Source organism: Crocuta crocuta, unplaced genomic scaffold (genome assembly GCF_008692635.1).
Source record: "Crocuta crocuta isolate KB4526 unplaced genomic scaffold, BGI_CrCroc_1.0 scaffold260, whole genome shotgun sequence".
NCBI lineage: Eukaryota > Metazoa > Chordata > Mammalia > Carnivora > Hyaenidae > Crocuta > Crocuta crocuta.
The window spans coordinates 5,312,494-5,325,502 of record NW_027527525.1 but is presented as its reverse complement, the minus strand read 5'-3'; positions in this window follow the sequence as shown (position 1 = coordinate 5,325,502).

Here is a 13,009-nt window from a genome sequence, read left to right as displayed (position 1 = left end):
AGGACTCAGGGATGCCAGACAGCCCCTTTCTGTTTTTTCAAGGAAAGTTGGAAATCTTGATTTAAATAAATATATATGTTTTTATTTTGAGAGAGAACATGAGCGGGCAAGGGGCAGAAAGAGAGAGAGAAGTCCAAGCAGGCCACGCGCTGTCAGCGCAGAACCCAACACGGGGCTCGAACTCACAAACCGTGAGATCATGACCTGAACCTAAATCAAGTGCCAGACAATCAACTGAGCCACTCAAGTGCTCCTGAAATCTTGGTTTTTATAAGACATTTCCAAAATGCTTAAAGCATTGTATAGGTCAAAGAAAACATGTCTGAGAGTCAAATCCAGCCCCAGCCACCTGCTTGCAAGCCTTGGTAGATTGCATCCCACTCTGATACGTGGGGATGCCACCTTGTGTGCCTCACTTTCTCTCATTGCAGTCAAGGTATATATTGGCCCTGGAAGATAGTAGGTGCTCGATTAATGCTCACTGTAAAGCCCTAGATCCATGTGTACTTCCGTGTAGCCCCCCTCCCCACACACACATCAGGACTAGCACAGGTGTACAAGTAGCCCCCAGGAGTTTCTGCTTCCTAAATACGCAAGAACAGCAACCTTTAATGATATCATGGAATCCGTTATAGAGTAGACTGACCTACAGCCTCTAGGGGCGGCCCCTCATGTGTGGTCTATGCTCTTCCTGATGTAGTTTATGCAGGTAAGAGAGACGGAGTCCTGCTGGGGTACGCCCTTCGTCAAAGGCCACGGTGCAGCAGCCCCCTCTCCTCTCCTCGGGCCCGAGGAAATTCAAGCCATGAGTTTCTCTCTCACCCTTAGTCCCTCCTTCACTGTCCCCTACTCACCAGAAGGAGGTAGCAGACAACTCAAGGACACAGCTCGCTCACCAGGGGTGGGGCGTGGGCTTCGGGCAGAAAAGAAGCCCATTGTGCCCCGAATCTGTGACTGTGAGGGTGAGCGCACCTTGTGCAGCTGAAGGGAGTACAAAGAAGCACTTGAACCCAGTGGCATTGGCCTGCTTTTCTTCACTGGAGGGAAAACGGGCCATTATTCCCGCGGTGCCCCATTCCCACCAGCTCCCCGCCTAACCTCCAAGCAAGAGAGGCCCCACCATCCAGCAGGTTTCTCTGCTGGACACTCCAACAGCATATTAGCATATTTTGCATTAAAAAGGACTTGGAAAATGAATCAAATGATTGGCATGGTGTTTTCAAAAGGGTTTTCCAAACTACTAGTAATTGTGTGGTTTTAAAATTCACCATCCTGCCTGAAATGCCCTGGGCCTGGCAGCCAACTTAATCAGGAGACATTGTACCAGGCGGGGCGTATTTTAAGGCTCATGATACCCAGTGATTGCCTGAACAGTACCTGGAGATTTGCTAAAGAGAACCTTGTCCTAGTTTTTCAGCAAGCTGGCAGTTCATTTTCCTTCCTTACGGAGCCGAGATTTACGCCAATTCAAAACCTCTTTTTATGAGCGGGCCTGGGTCAGCCCTGGAATGGTCTGCTGAGGCGCCAGGCTGTGTAGACAGTATCCAACTGCAGACAACAGGCTAACAGAGGTGGCGCTTGGGGGGATGAGTGCTAGGTTGGTCACTCATGGCACTGCTCTGGCCATGGGGGATCTGTGTAGGGGCGTGAGTGTGGCAGAAGCTTCCAGAACGTGCTTTGGGAAATGCTGCTCTGGTCCGACTCTTCATTTTTCAAGTGAGGGAGATGAGACCCAGAAAGACAATTACTTGCCCAGGGTCAGAGGCCATTTTTACTCTTCCTTGAAAGTGGGACTCAGATCCCCTGACTCTTAATCCAGGTTTGTTGTGTCTGCAGGTCCAGAGGAAAGAAAAATTAAAGGGCATCTGGCCTGCTCAGTCAGTGAAGCGTCTGACTCTTGATCTTGAGGTTGCGGGTTCAAGTCCTATGTTGGGTATGGAGAATACTTAAAAAGAAAAGAAAAAGATTAATTGGGAAATAGCGGTGTGGGGTTGGATAGGATTCCTAGAGGGAGATTAGGAAGTCTGAGATGGAGGACCGTAGAAATGACAAGCTGTGGGAGAGCCTTGGGCTTTTTAGAATAACAGTTGTTATTAGTATTATAATTAACCGTGATAAGGTAATAGTTGCTAACACTTGAGTGCCTTCTCTGTACCAAGCGCTGCGCCAAGAGCCAGCCTGTGTTACCTCATTTGATCCTCCTAACAACTCTGTGAAGCAAGAGTTAGTACTCATCTATCCCTGTTTTACAGATGAGAAAACTGAGGTTCAGAGATCAAGTAACCAACCTAAGGTTACCCTGACCTGCCTGTAGCATCAGAATCTTTACAAGGAAAGAATGATCAAGAAAAGATCGTATCAGGCACGCAGCTACCAGACAGTATTAAGAACAGAGACAGGATGAGGGAGAAAAGAGTGGAGACCCAGGGGAGTGCCAAGGGCACCCAGCAGGCACTGGTCAGGAGAGTGTGGATGGAACAGGGCCCTGTGACCTACGCTCCCATGTCTGTGCAGGGGGCAGCTTTGACCCAAGAGCAGAAACATAGACCTGGAGCTCAGGGGAGAAATAAAACCAAATTCCTGGTTTTTCAGGAACTGGAGGGAGAAGGAAGAAAGAGAATGCCTGGTTGGTGTGTGTGTGTGTGTGTGTGTGTGTGTGTGTCGCACGTGTGCACACACATACACACGCACACAACCCTCGGGAATGCCTTGTAAGAGAGAGCATGTCCTCAAACCAGCACAACCTGGGTCATTATGAAGAAAAGGAAGAGATGCCTGATCAGAAGGGAAACCAGAACCGGGGAAGTCGGGGACAGCCAGAGCCGAGCCTGTATCCACCTGTGTCTGGCTAAAGGAATCTCGAGAAGTGTCATCCTCTAACTCCCCTCCCCAAGCAGAGAGGCCCCCGCCATGCGGTTGGGAGAGGCGCCTCAGTGGGCATGGGCTGAAGTGGGCTGCAGGACAAAGGACGGGGGGGCTGCCCTGAACGGGTGAGTGGTTCATCTCATCTCATGTATTTTTCCCTCCCCTCCTTGGGGCTGATGGATCATATATGTGAACAGGCTTCCGGATGGCTAATGACAGGTTATTCTCACTAGGAATACAAAGTATGGTGGGTCTGGGCTCTACCGGACCAGGGTCTTTTGGGCTGGCTTTTGTTTCACACAAGAGTACCTAGAGATGGCAAGTAACACAGATACCCTACAAATTGCGGGTACTGATCTTCTTAAAAGTCATTAAAACACTGTATTTCAGCAAAAAGTTAGAAAACATTTACTTAACTCTGAGCTAGTGATGGACTAGAATATTACACAACTACTTTAATGGTGCTGATAAGGACTGTGTGATAATAAGGATAGAGGCTCGTATGGTACATTAGGTAAAGCAAGTAATATATAAAGTGTGTGTGTAGTAGAACAACATTTTTAGGGGGTCCAGACATGCCCGAAGTCAGAATGGTTAACTGATATGCCCAGAGTCACATAACTGGTGAGTGGCTGAGCCAGGATTCACCCCGGAGTGTGTCCTCTTAATCACAACTCTACTACTATACTACAGAGAGCATCTTCTTATGCGTTTCAACTCCAGATCTGTAAACCCAAAGTAATTGAATTGACGCTGCAAAATTTGCCTGTAAACAGGGCCTGTTACCTTTTACTCTCATTAAAGGGCCCCAAGAACTTCTAACAGTGGTTAGAATTTCTGTGCCTTTCCACATTTACTTAATGTGCAGACGGTCCCTTCAAAAGGATATGCACATGTACGCGTTCATATAAATTAGAGAGAAAGTAAGATGAAGAACAGTATGAAAGCTCTCACACCTCATTCTAGGAGCTGGGCAAGCAAGCCACTCTACTGAGCTCCACCAGTGCATCTGGACTGCGATAGTAAACATACTATAGGCTGGGTGGCTTGTCAACAGCAGAAATGTATTTCTCACAGTTCCGGAAGCTGGAAGTCCAAGGTCAAAGCGCTGGCAGATTCAGTGTCTGATGAGAGCCCACTTCCTGGTTCACAGATGGCCGTGTTCTCGCTGGGTCCTGCATGGCAGGAGGGGTGAGGGGAGTCTCTAATAAGAGATAATAAGGGCACTAATCCCATTCATCAGAGCACCACCCTCAAGACCTAATCATCTCCCGAAGTCCTCCCCTCCTAATACTGTCACACTGGGTGTTAGGATTTAACCCAGAAATTTTAGGGGGACACAAACTTTCGGTATAGCAGGGACCAAACATAGAAGACTGATTCCACCTTCAAGTGCTAAGGAACGTAGGGTTGGAAACGGAACGTAGAAGCAAAGTCATAGAACAGTTGCAATGCAATGGCCCCAGGAGTTGAGGGCTCTGAATTTTAAGAGTGCAGAGAGGGTACAGAATAAATGACCCCAGGTGGAATTTGCCTTGACAGGTTTTCCGCATATGAAGGTAAAGTTTGGAGTGCTGTTTTGAAGGAGGAATGGCAGGAACAGATTGTAGAGAACTCATCGGCGCTGAGGATGTGGGTTTTCTAGACACAGAGGCTCTGAACATGCCATGTTGACAGACTTTATCATGTTCAATTTTGAGTACGACTGAACATTCAAAAGAAAGGCCCCTGAGCAACGAGTTCACCGCCTCTGTTTGGTCATATGGAATCCGCGAGCCCGACTGCAGCCCAACGTCGTTCAGATGCCCCCCCACTTTCCAAACAAGAGCCAGTTTAGTGAGGTCACCTGCTCCTCCCCTCATTTGCATTTGGTGGTCAGAGTTGGTCCGAGTGTCATTCAGATACATTCATTTTGCAAAGTCCTCACGGGTTTACAGGTGGGGGCATGAAGGGTGAGAATGTGAGCTTTAAAAAATGCATTTCAGAAATGCCGTCCCATTAGAGCTTCATCTCGGTCCCTTGGGGTGGCCACCAAGCAAACAGCTTAATTTCCATCCCTGCTGGAGGTACAGAATGCAGCAGTCACACTTGCCAACAGATAAATGTCTCCTGTCTCTGGCGGTGCTTAATGGCTTTTAGTGGAGTTAAGGCTGGGAAGAAAGGGACTGACTTTCTCTTACGAGGTAAAATTGAAACAATAGGGAGACAATCCCTTTCTTTTCAGACCGATCCCTTCCTTGTCAGATGACTGAGCCACAGCCCAGCCACCTCCTTTTCAGCTCTTTCAGGTAAAATGGGAGACTGGCCACCCAACTGGGGTGCAGGCGATGGGGGGCTCTGACATGCTGGTGTTTGGGATTTGTCAGCTGAGAGATTCGCACTTCTAATAAGGGCCATGTCCTGGTGTGCCTCAGCCCTGTGGCTGCGTCTGTAGCTCTCCCGAGTGCTCAGTTTGCTGGGACCCGGGGAAACATCTTCAGCATAAGTAAATGGCTGTGCGGAAAGAGAGGAAAGCAGAGGATGGTGGGGTGTCGGGGCGCTGTCTGGCACGAGACTTTAAGGTCCCGTAACAAGCTGCAGAGCACCCTGGCAAATATTCCCTGTGCACCTGTCCCTCAGATGCTCTTTGTCTACATTTGTTTTTAAAGATTTTATTTGTAAATTAGCTCTGTGCCCAACCTGGAGCTCAGACTCACAACCCAAGATCAAGAGTCGCATACTCTACCAAATAAGCCAGCGAGGCGCTCCAGGAAACTGATGAAATGTTGCTCTCTGAGACTGTGAGCTTCGTTGTCACTTCTCTGAAAAGAACCAGGCATGTCCATCCCAGCATTACCTATATGGCAGAAACTTGGGGAAGGGAAACCTATATCCACTAACAGATGAAGAGTAAAATAATTCCATGGTTTAATGAATGAATGATTAAATAAGTAGCAGAAACCCATCCAGCAAATCTACTTCCTAGTGTGATTTTTTTTTTGAAGTGTTAAATGTTAGGGGCACCTTGGTGCCTCAGTCAATTAAGTGTCCGACTTCGGCTCAGGTCATGATCTCACAGTTTGTGAGTCTGAGCTTCAAGTTGGGCTCTGTGCTGACAGCTCAGAGCCTGGAGCCTGCTTCAGATTCTGTGTCTCCCTGCTCTGTCTGCCCCTCCCCCACTCAACGCTTGGTCTCTCTCTCTCTTTCTCTCAAAAATAATAAATAAGCATTAAAATTGTTTTTAAAAATTGGGGCGCCTGGGTGGCTTAGTCGGTTGAGCGTCCAACTTTCGCTTAGGTCATGATCTCGCGGTTCGTGGGTTCGAGCCCCGCGTCGGGCTCTGTGCTGGCTGCCAGCTCAGAGCCTGGAGCCTGTTTCAGTCTGTGACTCCCTCTCTCTCTGACCCTCCCCTGCTCACACTGTCTCTCTCTCTCTCTCCTAGAAATAAAAAAAAAAATAAACATTAAAAAAACTGTTTTAAAAAATTAAAAAAATAAAGGCATTAAATGAAAAATGCAGGATGTGTACTGTATACGGTAAATAGTTTTTATTTTAAAAAACATGATGTAGATGGAAATAAAGCAAGATGTTCAACAGTTCTTAGACGTGACATCAGAGATGGTTATTTTTCTTCCTTTATTTCTATATTTCGTACAATGGCGCTTTTTTTTCTGATTCTAGAAGCTAAATGTCAAAGTAGGAGACTATCATATACCCTCTTTTCTTTGTTTTCCTTTCTTATCTCCTGGCATGAGAACACGAGCTTTGCTCTCATTGGGGCCGTCCACGTGCTGCCCAGCCAAGCCTTCATTGCTAACAGGGACCAGAACTCTGGGGACACAGGACAAAACTGGAACATACCTCGTCCCCCTCACCTGCCATTCACTCCGCCCTGAGCTCATCTAAACGCTTCTTGAACTTGTTTATATTTTTAGCTGGGATTGCCTCGCGGGCCCAACAAGTTCCATGTGTTCTCCACCCTCCATGTGAAGTGGCCGAGGCCTGCCTGTCCCGTATCCTCAGATGACCTTCCCACGCCAAGGGGTCCTCTCCGGTTCTGCACTCCTAGCCTCAAGCGAACAAAATAAGAACAGCAGGGACATGTGCACAATTAGCAAAGCACACGTACAGACCTAATAGCGATTTTGTAGAGCTATTGAACTTGGTGTTGAGAGGGACCTCTGAAATTGTTGAGGCCGGTGTTTTCCTAAAAGTTCACATAATGAGAGTCACTATTTCCAGAAACCAGTGGAAATTGTACAGTACCCAGGATACGGTGGCACTGGCTGCCTAAAAATATCACGGGGTTGTGTGTGTGGTGGGGGGCGGGGGATGATATTCTGGCTTTGGCTCTGGGCTGGAACTGAGTAACAATGGTCACCTTGTTTTGATCAGGGACTTCGGCACTTCTACAAGTGCTTTGCTATTTTGTTAGTTGAGAAACTAATTAATGTATGAGAGACAGAATCTTTAAAAATTTGGCAGGTGGAGAAGGTAGACACTGACTGTTAATCTGGGCCAGACCTGTGAGGTGGAAAGGGCAGGGATATTCTGGCATGCCTGATGGAGGAGGAGGTGGATTCCAGAGCGGCCACCTAACCCCGGCTGAGAAGGCCAGTGCACGGAGGCAGGGGACTGACCCAGGCCATCCAGCTGGGAGGCCCAGGCTGCCTCCTGGGCACCTCTCCTGTCTCTCTGTTTAAACCAAGCCCCTGAGATGTGTTACCTGCACTGGGAATGATTTACTAGACTTCAGATTCGTGCATGCTCCAACAGCGTCCAGACTGAGTCGTCAGCCTGGAAAATGATTGATTATTTTCATGGCCTTTCTAGATCCTTCAGGCGCTCCCAACTATAGAAGTACCAGCTTCTGGGTTCAGTGGGTCCAGAGGGAAGGAAGGTGGACTCTGGGCTCTGAAAGCCTGGGTTCAAATCCTGCCTCCCTCCGTCACCAGTCCACGACCCCAGGTTAAACTTCCCAACTGTAAAATGGGAACAATGATAGTATCTGCCTGAAAGGGCCTTTGTGAGGATAGAGCAACATAATGAATGAGAAGTGCTTGTCCAGTGCCGGGCGCCCAGTATACCCTCAGTGAAGATGAGTCGTGGCCTCTGATGTCATCATTGTTATTGTCAGTGTCCCATGAAAGGACCATCGTTAGGACGCAGTGCCAGCTTTGAACCCATTTTGCTTTGCCAGACCAGTGGCAGTTACCCCATTGGCTGTGTGGCGTCCTTTATCCTTCAGGGGGAAATAACCCAGTTGCTCTTCATTCACCCAGTTCCCATTTCAAAGGGAGCAAAGCAAGGCCCAGGTGACCTGCCCTACATGACTTGCTCAAGGTCGCACGGCTCGCTGGGGCTGAGCGGGAGAAAAGAGCTAACTCTAGAGCTCTCCACTCTGCAGTGGCCTCTCTGCATGCCTCCTTTAATCCTCCAGACCAGGAAAATAGGGAGAAATGAGAGAAAGAAATAACCAAATCCCCAGGAACCCTTGTTCGGATCACTGAGCAGTCACTGCATGCCTGCTGCTTGGTTAGTGTCTTTCTTTCATTTAGGAGCTTTAGATGCCACCGCAGGGGCGGGGGGAGGNAGGGCAATGGTTCCTGTTTCCTTTCCTCCCTTCCTGCCTCCACCTGACTGTGCTCTGCGGGAACCTGAGAGCCTGGGCGGTGGGGGATGACGGACACAAGGAAGAAGGGTGGAGTGGGCTGGTGGCCTCTGGCCGGTTTGAAGCCCTTGTGCTGGCTTCGGAGGGGCGATACAGGAATCCCCTGAGACACATGCCCATCTCAGGCTCTACCGGAAGCCTCCTTACCTGCATTGACCACTTCCTGAGCCCACCTTTGAGGCGTCAGACACTCTGGGGCCACAAAACCAAATGAGCCTCACTTCCTGCCTTCCAGGGGCTCACCAGTGGGGCAAGTTAGGCACAGACTGTGAACCAAATCACGGGAGGATTTGTGCACAGAAAGGTCTGGGGAAGTGCATTCCAGGCAGAGGAAGGTTCGAGCAAAGACTCTAAGGTGTCACCTTGTACAAAGCACTTATGGTTGCTTTGAATATGTTTCTTCTCCCCCAGCTGGGCTCTAAGTGCTTCTAGCAAGAAATCACAGTGAGTCCTCTTTCTTCTTAAAGCCTCTGTGTTTGTGGGGGCAGATTGGAAAGCACTTTCAGCTATATGATTCTTATTGACTTGCTCAGTAGCTTTGTGAGGTCAGAGCTTATTTCCACTTTAGAGATTTGGAAACCCAGGCTTTGAGAAGGTGACTTGGTGGCTCAACTCCTTAGTGACTGAGGCTAAATTTGCACTCAAATCTGAGGTCAGATTCTAACGTCACCATGGATCTCACCTTTAATTGATCAACACTCAGGAAGGGGGCCTGGATTCAGTGCTTGACTAAGAGGAAGATACTGCAGAGGAGTGAACACAGGAGCAAAAGTCGTGGGGCTCAGTGGAAAGAGCACTGGCTTCAGAAGGGAGGCCTTTGGGTACATGAGTGGCTCAGTCAGTCGAGTGTCTGACTTTGGCTCAGGTCATGATCTCATGGTTCGTGGGTTTGAGCCCCACGTTGGGCTCTATGCTGACAACTTGGAGCCTGGAGCCTGCTTCAGATTCTGTGTCTCCCTCTCTCTCTCTGCCCCTCCCCTGCTCATGCTCTGTTTCTCTCTGTCTCTCAAAACTAAATAAACATTAAAAACAAAAAAAGAAGAAGGGAGGCCCCTGGCTTGGGTCTCAGCTCTGCTAGAATAGTCACTTCTCTTTGAGATTCAGTTTCCCCGGTTGGAAAATGAGAAGGTGGTAGGAGATCCTAACTCATAAATCTGTGAAGCTGGGATTGAGAACCTTGGTCTTCCATAGCTCCTTCTGTCTCAGCCCCCAGTCCCTCCTCAGCTCCCCCAGCCCTGGGGTCCTTTTAGCCCCTGTGCTTTTCTCTCCCCAACAAAGCCAGGGAGGAATCACCCAGGGAGCATGATAAAATGCTAAATCTCAGGGGCGCCTGAGTGGCTCAGCTGGTTAAGCGTCTGACTTCAGCTCAGGTCATGATCTCCCAGCTCATGAGCCTGCGTTGGGTTCTGTGCTGACAGCTCAGAGCCTGGAGCCTGCTTCAGATTCTGTGTCTCCCTCTCTCTCTGCCCCTCCCCTGCTCACACTCTGTCTCTCTTTCCCTCTCTCTCTCAAAAATAAATAAACATTTAAAAAAATTGCAGAATCTCAGGCTGCATTCCAGAACCCGAGGATTCCGAGTCCCTGGGAGATGGGCCTGGGAATCTGCGTTTCTTCCCTGACCACCTCCAGGAAATTCTGACCATGATTCACACTTGACAATTTGTGCCTAAACTTGGTAGTTCTCAGACTTGAGTGGGAATCANTGGGGGGGGGGGGGGGGCTTATAAAATGACTGAGCCCCAGGTCTAGGAGTGGGACCCACCAATTTGCATTTGGAACTAATTCCCAGGTGACACAGCACCCACACTTTGAGAACCACTGCTCTAGCTCATTCCCTGAGAGCCCAACTAGCAACCAGCAAGGGCATCTTCACTCATGGAGAAGCCCTGTCAGCACATGAACTTTCTTAAGAGAGACTTTCAAAATTATTTAGGTGGTCATAATAGAAGCTGGTGTTCGCTGTGACATATGCTACATGCCAGGCCCTGTGCTAGATGTCTAGAGTCAGTGTTTCTTGTTAGTATATAGGGTTTGCAGATTCAGAATTCGAGGATCCGTTAGATCGAGTGCTCATCTCAGATGGCACCTATGACCAAGGCAATCAGAACTTTCTAGAGCAGTGTCCCAGCTGATTTCCTTACCCACAAGGCCTCTCTGTACTGACTCAGCCATGACTGATTCTGTTATGGGACTTGCAAGCCGGGTCCAGAGAGGGTTCACCACGCGGGCTGGGAGTGGTACTGTTGGTTGGAGGAGGCCGGAGCCTTTCATTAGGTGCCCTGCTGCTAGTGGCCTGTGACCCACACCCTCGGGACAGCATGGCTGCCCCTAATGTCATCATCTATCGAGCCCACTTCTAGGGGACCCCTCAAGGCCCCATAGGGTGTTGTACGTGTAGCTCTCGTAGCTCCTTGGGTAACAACTGGGCTCTGTTGCCAGATCTCAGAAGGCCACCCGCGGGCCAGGGCTCTGGATGGGTGCTGGCCAGCTGTTGCTCCATTTGCCTGTAACGGGCTTGGAAAAGAGCTATAGTGTGAGATCCCAGGAAATATTCAGTAGATACAGATGGAGAAGGTTGCATCCTAACTCGAATTCCGGGGCGTCTTTGTTGGTGAGCTTCCTTCCCCTGAACTTAGGAAGATTTGTCCTTTGTTTAACAGCAAGTTCCATGATCTGTGAAGAAAATGTAGGACAGAGTAGAGAGCAAACCCAAGTGGTTGTGAAGGTTCGTTCCACCCTTAGGTCTTTATTCGCACGGTTCACCAACACACACACACACACACACACCTTGCTTGTGTGTGTGGTCCATTGTTGGTTTTTTTTTTTCCCCAGTTATTTTTACATCTGGCAGGAATCATAGGGGTCTCAGGAAGTTATCCAAGCTGTTCATGCCCTTCCTTCCTTCCCTCCCCTACCTGTGCTCTTGGCTCTGTGGAGAAAAGGAAGGAAGGAGGGCAAGAAGGACACTGACCCTTCAGGGTGGCCAGAGACCTACACGCAGAGCCTTCAGAGTGTTATCCTTTCTGTTTTCAGCGGATAGGCATGCACACTTGAAGGCAGCTTGGTGGAGTCAGCTGACATTGGAATTGGCATTGAACGTTACAGCTCTGGTCCAGGATCCATCACTGAACCAGGCTACCTTCTCCAAGCTTCAGGTGGCTGGTCCAACCTGCCCGTCTCCTCTGAGAGGTGAAAGAAAAGAGGTCATGGCTATGAAAGCATCCCTCCCGTCTTGAGAGCTGGAAGGGATTCTAGAAATCTCGGGGTCTTGCTTTACTAACGAGAAAGCGGGGCACAGGGGAGTACAGCACTTTCAGGGCAAAGGAGCAGAATTGGAAGCAGAAGCAGAGCATTGCCATGGTTGTGTTTCCTTCCGTGTGACTGTTTTGTAAACGGTGAGCATGGTGAGCGGGGTAGCAGAAGGAAGACGAAGGCGATCCCCAGCCAGAGCACCTTCCTCAGCTTCTGAGACCGTGTGTCGGACCGGGCACTCTGGTTTTCTCCGTGTGTGTGTGTGCTGCTCTCCGTTTCTGTCTGTCTGTCTGCCTCTCTCTCACACACAGACACATCTCTTGGTTTAAATAGAAAAAGGCAATAACAGCTCATCACAGGAGAGAATTACTTTCTTTCTCACTGATCAGTAAAATCCATTAGGCATCATCTGACTTGGCAGCTTATTTCCTAGGACATGAAGGAGTGAAGCTTCAAGTCAGGGAGAACCTACTGCCCGAGCTCTCTGGTGTCCGTGGGCTTGTGGCCTTGGGCTTGTCTAAACCCCCAAGCCCCTAGTCCCCCCGTTCCTCTCCCACAGATATACACATTCGTGGCCCTGTTGCCCCCAAACACACATAGGGTAAAATTGAAGAACACGGGCTATTAAAACAGCCAGAGGATCAGAACTCTTTCTCACTAGCAGTGTGACCTTGAGCAAGTTACTTAACCTCTCTGAGCTTCAGCTTCCTCATCTGGACCATAATAATAGTCCATAACATTGAAGTGAGGCTTCACCTTTACAGCGGAGAAGGATATAAAAAGTGCTTCATACTGGGACGCACACAAAGTAGCAGCTCAATAAACATTATCTGCCACTATTGCAAATGTTGGAGGGCTGTTGAAGATGATGTGATTGCTGTATCATTTTCCCAAGGGAATTGACTGGTTTATCATGTAAATGAGATCTCACTAGGCCTCCAGCAATCTGGCTGCATAGTTAAAGCTCTAATTTTCTACCCAGGGAAGAACAAATATTGTCCAAGTGTTAAGCACTCCGTAGCTGAGCTGTTATCTTTGCAATACTGAGATGCTTCTGTGGTAGTTTTCGATACTACCTTGTGCACATAAATATCCTTGTGTCTGAAAAGGATATAAAATTGCAAACCATAAAAGGATACCGATACAACAGAACTGGACACCATGAAAACAGGAGTAAAAACACAAAAGCCCAGTTGTCAGTGGGAGAGAGGTTACATTATGCTGCACTTTCTAGTTTACAAA